The following is a 12,516-nucleotide window of genomic DNA, read 5'->3' as shown; positions in this document are numbered from 1 at the left end:
CCACATGGTGGCTCACAACCATCCACAACCATCTGTAATGGGGTCTGGTGCCCTCTTCTGGCCTGTTGGCATATACATAGACAGAATATTGTATACATAATAAATAAATTTTAAAAAAAGATACATTTAGAACATATATGCTGGTTTAGCTTAGCAGCCCATACAATGAAATGTCTCTCTGTACTTAGCTCCTTCACAGTCAAAAAATTAAAAGAAAACACAATGTATACATTCCCGACTCTCTGTGAATTTTCCATTTTTATGTGGCTTATTTTTCTTTTTTTTCTTTTTTTCTTTCTTTCTTTTTTTTTTTTTTTTTTTTTTCGAGACAGGATTTCTCTGTAGCTTTGGATCCTGTCCTGGAACTAGCTCTTGTAGACCAGGCTGGTCTCGAACTCACAGAGATCCGCCTGCCTCTGCCTCCCGAGTGCTGGGATTAAAGGCGTGCGCCACCGCCGCCCGGCTGGCTTATTTTTCTTTACTCCTTTTAATCTATGACTATCTGTACTCTGTCTCTTTAAAGACTTTACCCTTTTTTTAAGCATTAACTTTATTTTATGACTCTTTTTCTTCTCCCTCCCAAGTCTACGTACATTTATCCAACACTGTGACCCATTTAGAGTTCTTTTATGTCTGAATCTGTCCTAATGTGAATCTGTAATTCTTTACTGTCCAGAAACACGTCTTACAATGCTAAGTGCTTCTTCAAACTTAAGCTGCATCATTGCTAGGGGTAATATAGAAGTGCCACAAATCAGGCACCAACTGTACCTCTGAGCTATACATCTGTATGTTTCCAAAAGAACTGAAAACAGATGAGAACAGATATGCACACACTCCGTCACAGCAGCGTCCTCCATGAAAGCAAAGGAGAAATGTCCCAAGTGTCCAGCCACGTGCCAGCAGAGTGTGGTCCCTACACACCGTACACAGGAACATCTGTGAGGGAGATGGAGAATGGGCAGTGAATACAGGGTTGGTAGGACAAGAAGAACCTTAATGTTTCCGAGCACAGGAGAGCTTTAGTGACTATGGTTGCTTGTGTGGTTTGGTTTGGTTTTCACCATTCTAAGTTGAGGATCACTGATTAAAAGCACTTACTGCTTTTATAGAAGACCTGGTTTTGGTTCCCAGCGCCCACATGGTGGTTCACAACATCTGTGACTCCAGTTCCAAGGGTCCATTGCCCTCTCCTAGCCTCCATAGGAACGCACATTGTGTACATACACACATGCAGAAAAAACACCCACACACATAAAATAAGCAAACCTAATTTTTTTTTTTGTTTTTCAAGAGTTTCACTGTGTAGTCCTGGCTGTTCTGAAACTCACTCTGTAGACCAGACTGGCCTCAAACTCAAGAGATCTGCCTGCTTCTGCCTCCCAAGTGCTGGGATTAAAGGTGTGTGTCACCACCACTCAGTTCTAAATTTTTTTAAATTATTAATAATTTGAGATGAGGAATCTCACTATGTATCTCTAGATGGCATGGAACATGCTATGTGGACAGACTTGGCTGACCTCATATTCACAGAAGTCCAGCTGCCTCTGCCCCATTGTGCTGGCATTAAAGAAACTTAGCACTAACCCCGGCTATTTTAATTTTTATTGGCTCATTTGAACAAAGTAGTGAATTTCATTGTGACATTTTTATGCATGTATGTAACACACTTTAATCCTATTCCTTCTCTTTATTACCCTACCATCCCCCTTCCCTCTGGTCCTTAGCCCATCTCATATCTTGTTCACTAATTCATTTATTTACTTTTTAAAATTACTCTCTTCATTTCATGTGCATCAGTGTTTTGCCTGCATGTATGTATGATGACGGAAGTTACAAAATAATCCCACACTAGTTTAGATTTACGTATAATAAAGATTATTTATTTAGGGGAAAATCACAGATCACTGTCCTCGATCACAGTCCTCTGCACGAATGGGGAACAGAGTCCAGCAGCCGAAAGCAAGAGCTGAAAGCAAGAGAGCGAGCGCACACTTTACAGCTGCATTTATACTATGAGAGACCGCACCCAAGTGGGCTGGTATCGTAAAGGCCGTGGGCTGATGGAGCTCCCACGGCAAATGTATGTCTGTGCAAGGGTGTCAGACCTCTGGAACTGGAGTTAGAGACAGTTGTGAGTTGTCATGTGGGTGCTAGAAGTTGAACCTGGGCCTTCTGGAAGGACAGCCAGTGTTCTTATCTGCTGAGCCATCTCTCGAGCCCTGACCTGAGGTATAAACAGGGTCTTACCATGCAGCTCCAGCCAGACTAGAACTTGCTATATAGATCATCTTTCCAATAATTCCAACTCTTGGAATTTTGGGAGGCGGGGTTGAGACAGGGTTTCTCTGTGGTTTTGGAGCCTGTACTTGAACTAGATCTTGTAGACCAGGCTGGCCTCGAACTCACAGCAATCCACCTGCCTCTTCTTGGAATATTTTTAAGATAATATTTTGTGATTTTTTTTTATCAGGAAATGTTTGATTAGTATATCTGTTTTACATACATATACACCAGGGCAGCGTCTCCTTAAATTTTTTTTTTCTGTTTGTTTTGTTTTTTTTTTTTTTTTTTTGTTTTTCGCGACAGGGTTTCTCTGAATTTTTTTTTTTCTGGAGAAACTTTAAGAATCCCTGCTTAGAGCAAGCTGAGCTGTGGCTCAATGGCTAAGCGCAGCGCTTGCGAGTCCTGAGGTCCTGAGTTCGATTCCCGAGTCTGAGTCCCGTCACAGAGTGGCGTGGGCCGTCTGTCCTGAGTTCAATTCTGTCACAGAGTGGCCGTGTGCCGTCTGTCCTGAGTGTGCCTGCCTGCCCATGTCCTCTTGTGGCGTGGGGAAAAAAAATTAAAAAGAATCCCTGCTTTAGGTAGATATATAGTAAGTTCTAGGACAGCCGGGACTACACAGAGAAATCCTGTCTCCAAAAAAACAAAACAAAACATATATATATGAAAGAAAGAAACATAAAAGAAAAAAGGATTCCTGCTTTAATACATGGCCTCTGGGACATTTGAAAGAACTGTGTCTTATGAGGCTGCTGTGGTGGCTCAGACCTCTAATCTCAGTGCTCAGGAGGCTGACCAGCCTGCATCAAACCTTAAACACACACACATGCATCTCCACTTGCAAGAAGATAATAACTTTAAATATTTTTAATTAAATTTTATTATGTTTATGTGTGTGCTTGTGTGCACTTGAATGAAGGTGCCCTCAGAGATCAGAGGCACTGGATCCACCTATCAGGAGTTATAAGCAGTTATGAGCCATCCCGTGTAGGTGCTGGAAATCCAATTTGGTTCTCCTGAAAGAACAGCAAGTGCTCTTAACTACCAAACCATCTCTCCAACACCCATAATATTTCTTTAGTGAAAACAAAGCAGGCTGAACTCACATATCCACCGTGAAAACAAAAAAACAAAATCCGAAACCCTCTGACAGAGCTGAAAGGAGAAAACCATTTCTTTCTCTCTTCTTCAGACTCCCAAATCCTATCTACAGCTGTCCTTCCTTGTCACCACTGTTGCCCCTTCTTTGTCCCCATCCTCAATTTTAGACAAGCCTTTTATTTCCCCATCCCAAAAGAAATGACTTTTGTTATTGCTCTTTGAAGACATAACCCAGCTATGTAGCCAACCTAGCACTGTTCTCCTGCCTCAGAACTGGAATATGGTATAGGAGGCTGTTGTGGGATATTTGCACACTGTGTGAAGATGTTACTGTGATCAGTTTAATAAAGAGCCGAGTGGTCAATAGCTAGACAGGAAAAAGTTAGGCAGGACTTCCAGGAGCAGAGAGGTTTCTGGGAAAAAGAAAGGTGGAGTTGCCCTCCAGTCATGAAGAGGAAGCAGATGCAAGATGGAAGAGAGGAGCCAGACAGTGGTGGCATACACCTTTAATCCCAGCACTTGGGAGGCAGAAGCAGGTGGATCTCTGATGTAGGAGGGTCTTCTGTCTATGTGTTACTTTCATTGGTCAAATAAAGAGACTGCCTTGGCCTTTGATAGGACAGCAGCTTAGATAGGCAGAGTAGACAGAACAGAATGCTGGGAGAAAGAAGCAGAGTCAGGCAGACGTCATGCTTCTCCTACCCAAGATGGATGGTGGTTAGACTCATGCTGGTAAGCCACAGCCAAGTGGCAATATATACTAATAGAAATGGGTTAATTAAGATGTGAGAGTTAGCCAGGAAGAGGCTAGAGCTAATGGGCCAGGCAGTGTTTAAATGAATACAATTTGTGTATTGTTATTTCAGGTGTAAAGCTTGCCGTGTGGGAGCTGGGCGGGACGAAAAGCAGGCCTGCTCACCTCATCACTACAGATCTCTGTGAGTTCGAGGCCAGCCTGATCTACAGAGCAAGTTCCAGGACATCTAGGGCTGTTACACACAGAAATCCTGCCTCGAAAAACAAAACAAAACAAAACAAACAAAACAAAAGATGGAAAAGTGGTAATGCCACATGGTAGATCATAGATGAATACAAATGGGTTTATTTAAGTAATAAGAACTTAATTTAAGTTATAAGAACTAATTGAGACAAGCCTAAACTAAAGACCAAGCTTTCATAATTAGTAAGTCTGTGTGGTTATTTGGGAGCTGGCGGTAGAGAGAAACTGACTTGCTACAGTGGGTAGATGGGTATTCCTGATGGCCTGGAACCCACGTTGTGAAAGGGGAAAACCAGTTCTCCTTTCCAACTTTGACCTGGACGCTTGGCTAGCTGAGAGTTGATTGGCCAGCATTACTGTTCTCTGACCTCGCACGCAGGTGTCACAAGTGTTCATTATACCGTGCTGCCTTTGTTCTTGCTGGTAGCTTTACCACAGCAGAGAGTTAGCCCAATCACAGTCACCAGGGTGTGGCTGCACTTTCTTCGTTATCTCATATCTAGCTCCTTGTTTATAAGGCTGCCTGAGGGGGTCACCTCAGTGGGGATTTTCTGGTCAGAAGCCATCTTTATGTTTTATCTGTTACAATGAGCTGCATTAAGCCGAGCAGAGTCACCCCACATCTTAAATCCCAGCACGCAGGAGGCAGGGACAAGGGGATCTCTGTGAGTTCGAGGCCAGCCTGGGCTATAACTCCAGTTCCACGGCAGTCAGGGCTACACAGAGAAATTTCCTGTCTCAAGAAACAATAAACAAACAAAACCAAAGGGCTCTATGGAAGGACGAGAGTGTCATACATAGGTTCCTAAGCACTTTGTGGTGGGGAGGGACAGCGGCCCTGCTGTCACTGGCCAGAGCCTGTCCTTGCACGGCCATCTTCCTCAGTGCTCCTTGTGCTGCCACTTAAGTCCTAACCTTCATTCCAGCTCCAGCTTCTGCCTTCTCTGCTGTCTGTCTATCTGTCTGTCTGAGCAACTCGCCCTTCACTGCGGCCTTTCTCCTCACTACCTACAGAGAGCTAGCACCTTTCTCCCTAGAACTTGAGAGGCTGAGGCAAGAGGATAGCAAGTTCAAGACCAGTCTGAGGCTTCATAGGGAAGTCCTACCTCAACACAAGGAAATACTCAAAGGTGCGTTGGATTTCTTTTTTTTTTTTTTTGATTGTTGAGACAGGTTCTTTTTGTTTCATTTTGTTTTTCAAGACAGGGTTTCTCTGTAGCTTTGGAGCCTGTCCTGGAACTTGCATGGTAGACCAGACTAGTCTTGAACTCACAGAGATCCGCCTGCCTCTGCCTCCCGAGTGCTGGGATTAAAGGCGTGCGCCACCGCCGCTCTGCTGTTGATCAGTGTTTTATCAAAGCAACAGAAGGCAAACTGGAGCAATCCTATCACCTCCTGATAACTAAGATTACAGGTGTTGCAGCCACACTCAACTCTGAGGAGTCTTTAACAATAAATTTTGAGTAGGTTATATATTTACATATAAATGTATAACTTATATTTATATGATAAGAAACAGAAGCTATAAAAGAATGTTAGCACATTTAACTGTACAAGAATGTTGGGATGGTGTAGCTTGGTGGTGGAAGGCATGCTTAGGATACACTAAATTCTGAGATTAAATCCTTAGTTCAAAACATTGAAACTCTATAGCTGGGGATCCTGGTGTATGCTGGAAACTCAGGGGACTGAGGCAGGAGGATTACAGGTTTGAAGCCAACCTAAGTGATTCCGGTGACACTTTGTCAGTAAAAACAAGGAAACACATAACAACAAAACTTATGCACAGTAAAAAAAAAATAGGCAAAAGTTGAAAATCAGATGATACTGTTGAGAAAATATTTGTAAATCATTTTGTAGAGAAAAAGTTAATGTTGACACAAAATCTATAGATCTGTAAGAAAAGTATGAACAGCTTAAAATCATATAATTTTATAGGCACTTCACAGATAAGTAGAGTTAAAAGAACTGTGAGACATGTGTAGCAAGCTTTCTTGGACGTGGAGACTTACTAATTATGAATGCTCAGCCTTAGCTTAGACTTGTTTCTAGCTAGCTTTTTCTGCTTTAACTTAATATACCCCTTTCTATTAATATATGTGCTAGCCCAAGACTTGTTTACCTTGTGTATGCACTGTCCATCTGCTTTCCTGCTTCATCCGTGTTTGGCTGGCTGATCCCGACTGGTTGGTTGGCTGGGCCCCCAGCTGGTTGGTTGGCTGGGCCCTGGCTGGTTGGTTGGCTGGGCCCTGGCTGGTTGGTTGGCTGGGCCCCTGGCTGGTTGGTTGGCTGATCCCCAGCTGGTTGGTTGGCTGGGCCCTGGCTGGTTGGTTGGCTGGGCCCACCAGCCTCTGCCTAGCTATTGGCCATTCTACTTTTTATTAGACCACTCAGGTGCCTTAGGCAGACAAGGTAAAACAGCAACACATCTTTACATAGTTAAACAAATGCAGCATCAAAGCAACACATCTTACATAATAAACAGCTGCAACACATCTTTGCATAGTTAAACAAATATTCTATTCCACAACAAACATGTGAAGAAACTCATATTATCCACCATACAAGAAGTGGAAATTGTGTTTAGTTAATATGTTTTTGTTTTGTTTTGGTTTTTGTTTTTTGTTTCTTTGAGGCAAGGTTTCTCTATGTAGCTTTGGTTATCCTGGAACTCACTCTGTAAAGCCTGGCCTCAAACTCACAGAGATCTACCTGCCTCTGCCTCCTGAGTGCTGGGATTAAAAGTGTGCGCCAACATTGCGGGGCATTATGTTTATTTATTTTTGAGGTTTCTTTTTACATATGTGTATGTCTGTATCTGGGTGTGTATGGTGTGATGTGTTTGCAGACACCTGAGGAAGCCAGGAGAGGGCACTGAACCTTCTGTCGCTGGAGTTAGAAGTTGTGAGCTGCTGGCTAGGGACTGGGAGCCCAGCCTGGATCTGGCAGGAGAGAGCAGGCACTTCAGACCACTGAGCCAGCTCTCCAGCCCCAGCATATTAACAATGCCTAAAAAGTTTCATAGCATATAGGAAATGTTTGCTGGGTAGGAGGACAACTTGGTAGCACACCCCTGGGTAATAACTTGGCAATATCCATTAAAATCACAAGCACCTTTGGGTTTAGGATTTGTTTTTCCAGTACCAGGGTTGAATCTGGGGCCCATTGGTACCAGACAGGCACTCTACTAATGAATTATATCACCAGCTCACAAACTATTTTATTTTTTCAGTTTGCTATATTGGGTTCCATTGGATTTCCCAGGCTGACCTTTGGTTCACGCTGCAGTCTAGACAGCCTTCCACTTATGATTCTCTGCCTCACCCTCCTGAGTATCCACAGTATAGCTCTCCCACCTGGCCCAGTTCTGTCTATGGTTTGATTTTCTTTTTCTATCTTTTCTTTTATCTTTTTGGTTTTCTCAGACAGGGTTTCACTGTGTAGCCCTGGCTGTCCTGGAACTTACTCTATAGACCGGGCTGACCTCAAACTCAGAGAGATACAACTGTCTTTGCCACCAGAGTGCTGGAATTAAAGGTATGTTCCATTGTGCCTGGCTTTGACCTAGGATTTTCATATTTAGAAATTCACCCTACATATTTGCATATGGGTAAAATTGGAAGGTGTAGAATATTCTTTGTAGCTTTGTTTAGGTTGGCAAAGGTTAACAGACTGTTTACAGTGGATTGATTAAAGCACGTTACAGCCATATAGCAGGACACTACACAATCATAAAAATGTGAGTCTTGGACCCTACATATAATGGAACAATCTCCAAATTATGTTAAATGGAAAAACCAAGTGCAGAACAGAACAGTATCTATAGATTGCTTGCATTAGGACAAAAGATTAAAGTGTGTGTCTGGAAAGAGGCACAGGCATGGGGGTTATCAGTTGTTGGAAATGTGGCACCTGGGATGCAAGAGACGCTCTCTTTCCACCTGTATGCTCTTCTGAAGTTCTGGAACTCTGAGCACAAGTTTATGTACTAATTTGTTGTGGGGACCAGGTCTCCCTGTGTAGTCTGGCTGACGTCAGACTCATTAGTGGCAATCTTTCTTTCCGAGACTCTTGGGTGTTAGGATTACAGCCATGTGCCACTCTGCCAGCAAAAACATTCTGAGGTGATGGGGCCTCAAACCCTTGAGCACACTAGTCACACACTCTACCACTAAGCTACATTCCAGCCCTAAATAACTTTTTATTTTATTTTGAGACAGAGTGTCACTATGTAGCTCTGACTCTCTCAGCCTCCCTAGTGCAGGATAAAAAGCCTGCACCACCACACCAGTTCCTAAGTAACTTTTGAAAAATAAAAGCACAGGACTGGAGAGCTGGTTTGGCTTGTAAACTGGGTGCTGCCAAGCCTGACAGCCAGTGTTTAATCCCTGGTACCAACATGGGATTAAGAAGGAGAAAATCAATTTCCAACAAGTGTCTTCTGACCTACCCTGCCCCCAAATACAATAAATAAATTATAAGAAGAAATAAAACAAATGACATTTAAGTGTCTGTCTGTCTGTCCAGGTCACTAACTCACTTCCACCCTCAGGAGCACCCTTTTTTTCCTTAATAAACTCGATTTCTATCACTGAAAACAAAAAAAAAATTTTTTTTTGAGACAGGGTTTCTCTGTGTAGCTCTGGCTGTCCTGGAACTTGCTCTGTAAACCAGGCTGGCCTCTAACTCACAAAGATCCACCTGCTTCTGCCTCCTGACAACTATTTTTTCCCTTAAAGACAGGGTCTTGGCTGGGCTGTAGTGGCGCACGCCTTTAATCCCAGCACTCGGGAGGCAGAGGCAGGAGGATCTCTGTGAGTTCAAGGCCAGCCTGGTCTATAAGAGCTAGCTCCAGGACAGGCACTAAAGCTACAGAGTAAACCATGTCTCGAAAAAAAAAAAAAAAAAAAGACAGGATCTCTATGCAGCCTTGGACAGCCTGGAACTCAGATGAGATCCTCATGCCTTTTCCTCTTGAGTGCTGGGGTTAAAAATCGGTGCCACCACTACCCAGTACTTATATATTTATTCTGAGTCTCACTTAGAATACTCTTCACTGAGCACCACTGTTCTGATCTTTCTTTATTCAGAAATTTCCTGGCCTGGCACTTCGTATTTGGGTAGGGAAAACTATACAGATGAAACAGATACCATTTAAAATGGGTAGGTGCCATGCCATAGACTTGTAATCTCAGAATTCAGTAGACTAGTTTGAACTGTAAGTGAGACATGTCTGAACAAAGGTTTGAACTGTAAGTGAGACCATGTCTGATCAAAGAAATGGGTCCACTGACATGATTCACGTCAGTCGCCGACCATGGTGGAAGGAAAGAAACGCTTGTAAGTGGTCCTTTGATGACCACATGCCACAATGCAATTCTTAAAACAGACAAGATAGCTGGGCATGGTGGCACATGCCTTTAGTCCCAACACTCAGGAGGCAGAGACAGGAGAATCTCTGTGAGTTTGAAGCCAGTTTGGTCCACATAAGCGACTTCCAGGACAGCCAGGACTATTATATAGAGAAACCCCATCTAAAACCCCATAAGATAACACTTTTATTATTTATTTGTGTCCTGGAAGAGAGCTTCAGATCCCCTGAAACTGTAGTTGTAGGTTATTTGTGTGGTCTGTGTCCTGAAAAAGGCTTCAGATCCCCTGGAGCTGTAGTTGTAGGTGGTTTTTATATCACTGCTCTGATTGCTGGGAACAGAACTCCTCTGGAGGAGCAGTAAGCACCACTTCAACCAAAGGTGTGACTTCTATGTGCATATGTTACCTTTTTCTACAATAAGACTTGGCAAAGAAATACCATTAGGGCTGGGCAGTGGTGGCACATCCTTTAATAATCCTAGCACTCGGGAGGCAGAGGCAGGAGGATCTCTGTGAGTTTGAGACCAACCTGGTCTACAGAGAAAATTCCAGGCCAGGCTCCAAAGCTACACGGAGAAACCCTATCTCAAGAAACCAAAAAAAAAAAAAAAAAAAAAAAAAAAAAAAAAAAAAAAAGCAGAAAAATGCCGATTTCAGTCTCCAGTGTTGCGAGCACAAGCACAAAATCCAACCTAACTTTCCTAGATGTGGAAAAAAAAGTTAAGAGATGAAATCAAAACGAACCAAAAAAGACTCCATCTGCCAGGTGGCGGTGACACAGGCCTTCAATACCAGCACTCAGAAAGCAGAGGTAGGGGATCTCTGTGAGTTTGAGGCCAGCTCTGGTCTACAGAGCGAAGGGTCCAAGAATAAGAAAATAAAAATGTAGATTCCAGAAATAGGAATGCAGAAATAAGGAAATATAAAGTTGTAAGCCTAGGAGAATGAGAACAGACTGTCTGCAGCTTTCTCAGCAGCTCGAGGATTAACTATTAACAGTGGGTTACTCTGCTTTACAACCTATAGCTCTGTTTACAAGGCCAAAGCATCTCTCTGCAAACTGAGAGCTAGCCTACGGATATGAGCTGAGTCAACTTTTAGGAAATAGATATATGACCTCTGGGTTAAGCATTATCCCTGCTATGTGAAACTGGCAGCATCAAAGGGGAGAGCACAGGGCTTCAGTAAACACCACCTGGAAGTACCAGGAAAGACAATAGATTAAAAACAACACTAGTTTAACTAAAAACTCTGGTAATGGCCGGGCGGTGGTGGCGCACGCCTTTAATCCCAGCACTCGGGAGGCAGAGGCCAGCCTGGTCTACAAGAGCTAGCTCCAGGACAGGCTCTAGAAACTACAGGGAAACCCTGTCTCAAAAAAAAAAAAAAAAAACAAAAAACAAAACAAAAAAAAAAACTCTGTTAATGGAGATTGTAAAGTAAGGTAAACTATATCTGAGTTTTACCTTGAGATTGTAAAAGTTCCTTTGTTCCGACCTAATGCTTGGTGGCCCTATTATAAAAAGGTGGGTTTAGAAACCGGCCTTTGCCAGTCTGACAAAATCCATCTCTGGCTATGGTCTCAGCTAGCTGATAAGCTTTTTGTGCATCATGGAGATATTTTATTTTTTTCCTGGATTCTGGTTTCTGGAATAAAGTTTGCTTCTGGTTTATTAGAATTTGGTGGTCTGTCCCCATCTTTGCATGACCCCCCCCCCCAACACAGAGTGAGTTCCAAGACAGCCAAGGCATGTTACATTGAGAAACTCTGTCTCAAAACAAACAAACAAAGACCCCATCAAAACATTGTTCTCAGGGCTGGAGAGATGGCTCAGTGGTTAAGAGCACCGCCTGCTCTTCCAAAGGTCCTGAGTTCAATTCCCAGCAACTACATGGTGGCTCACAACCATCTGTAATGAGATCTGGCGCCCTCTTCTGGCATGGAGACAGAATGTTGTATACATAAATATTGTATACAATAAATCTGTATTGAGGGGACAAAGTTAATTAATAAATACAATAAATCTGTATTGAGGGGACAAAGTTAATTATTGGCTTCTCAAGGTTTGACTTGCGAGGATGGAAGGAATTCCTGAGTCAGTGTGGGGATAAATAAACCAGCCCTCTTCCTCTTCCACTCCAGTCTCTAAACCCAGGAGTCCTGTGAAGAGGAAGAAAATAGTGGAGCAAGCTTTTGCTAAAGTGCGATTTCTGTGTCACCTACATCAGAACCCTGAAGGAGCTCTTTAAGAATGGACCTTGGGCTGGGCAGTTGTGCGCATGCCTTTAATCCCAGCACTCGGGAGGCAGAGACGGATAGAGCTCTGTGACTTCGAGGTCAGCCTGGACTACAGAGGGAGTTCCAGAACAGCCAGGGCTACACAGAGAAAAAAACAACAACAAAAAACCCAACAACAACAGAAATAAATGTTGGGCTCGCTCCCCTCCTGCATATTTTTTTTTTTTAAATTTTTGTTCTTATCTTTGAGGGTTTTGTTTCTGTTAACTCTTTAAAAAAACTATTTTTATGTGTATGGAAGTTTTGCCTGCATGTATGCCTGTGCACAGTGGAGTTCAGAGGGCCCAGAAATGGTGAGACCCCCTAGGACTGGAATTACAGATGGCTGCAAGCTGCCGTGTAGGAAACTGGACCAGGGTTTTCTGGAACAGCAGTAACTAGTCTTAACCACTGAGCCATCATCTCTCCAGGCCCCAGGCTATCTCACTTGGCAGATTGTCTTACCACTCCTGCTCCCCCA

This window comes from Arvicola amphibius, chromosome 4 (genome assembly GCF_903992535.2).
Source record: "Arvicola amphibius chromosome 4, mArvAmp1.2, whole genome shotgun sequence".
NCBI lineage: Eukaryota > Metazoa > Chordata > Mammalia > Rodentia > Cricetidae > Arvicola > Arvicola amphibius.
The sequence above is the reverse complement of the archived record's forward strand: the minus strand, read 5'-3'. Positions refer to the sequence as shown.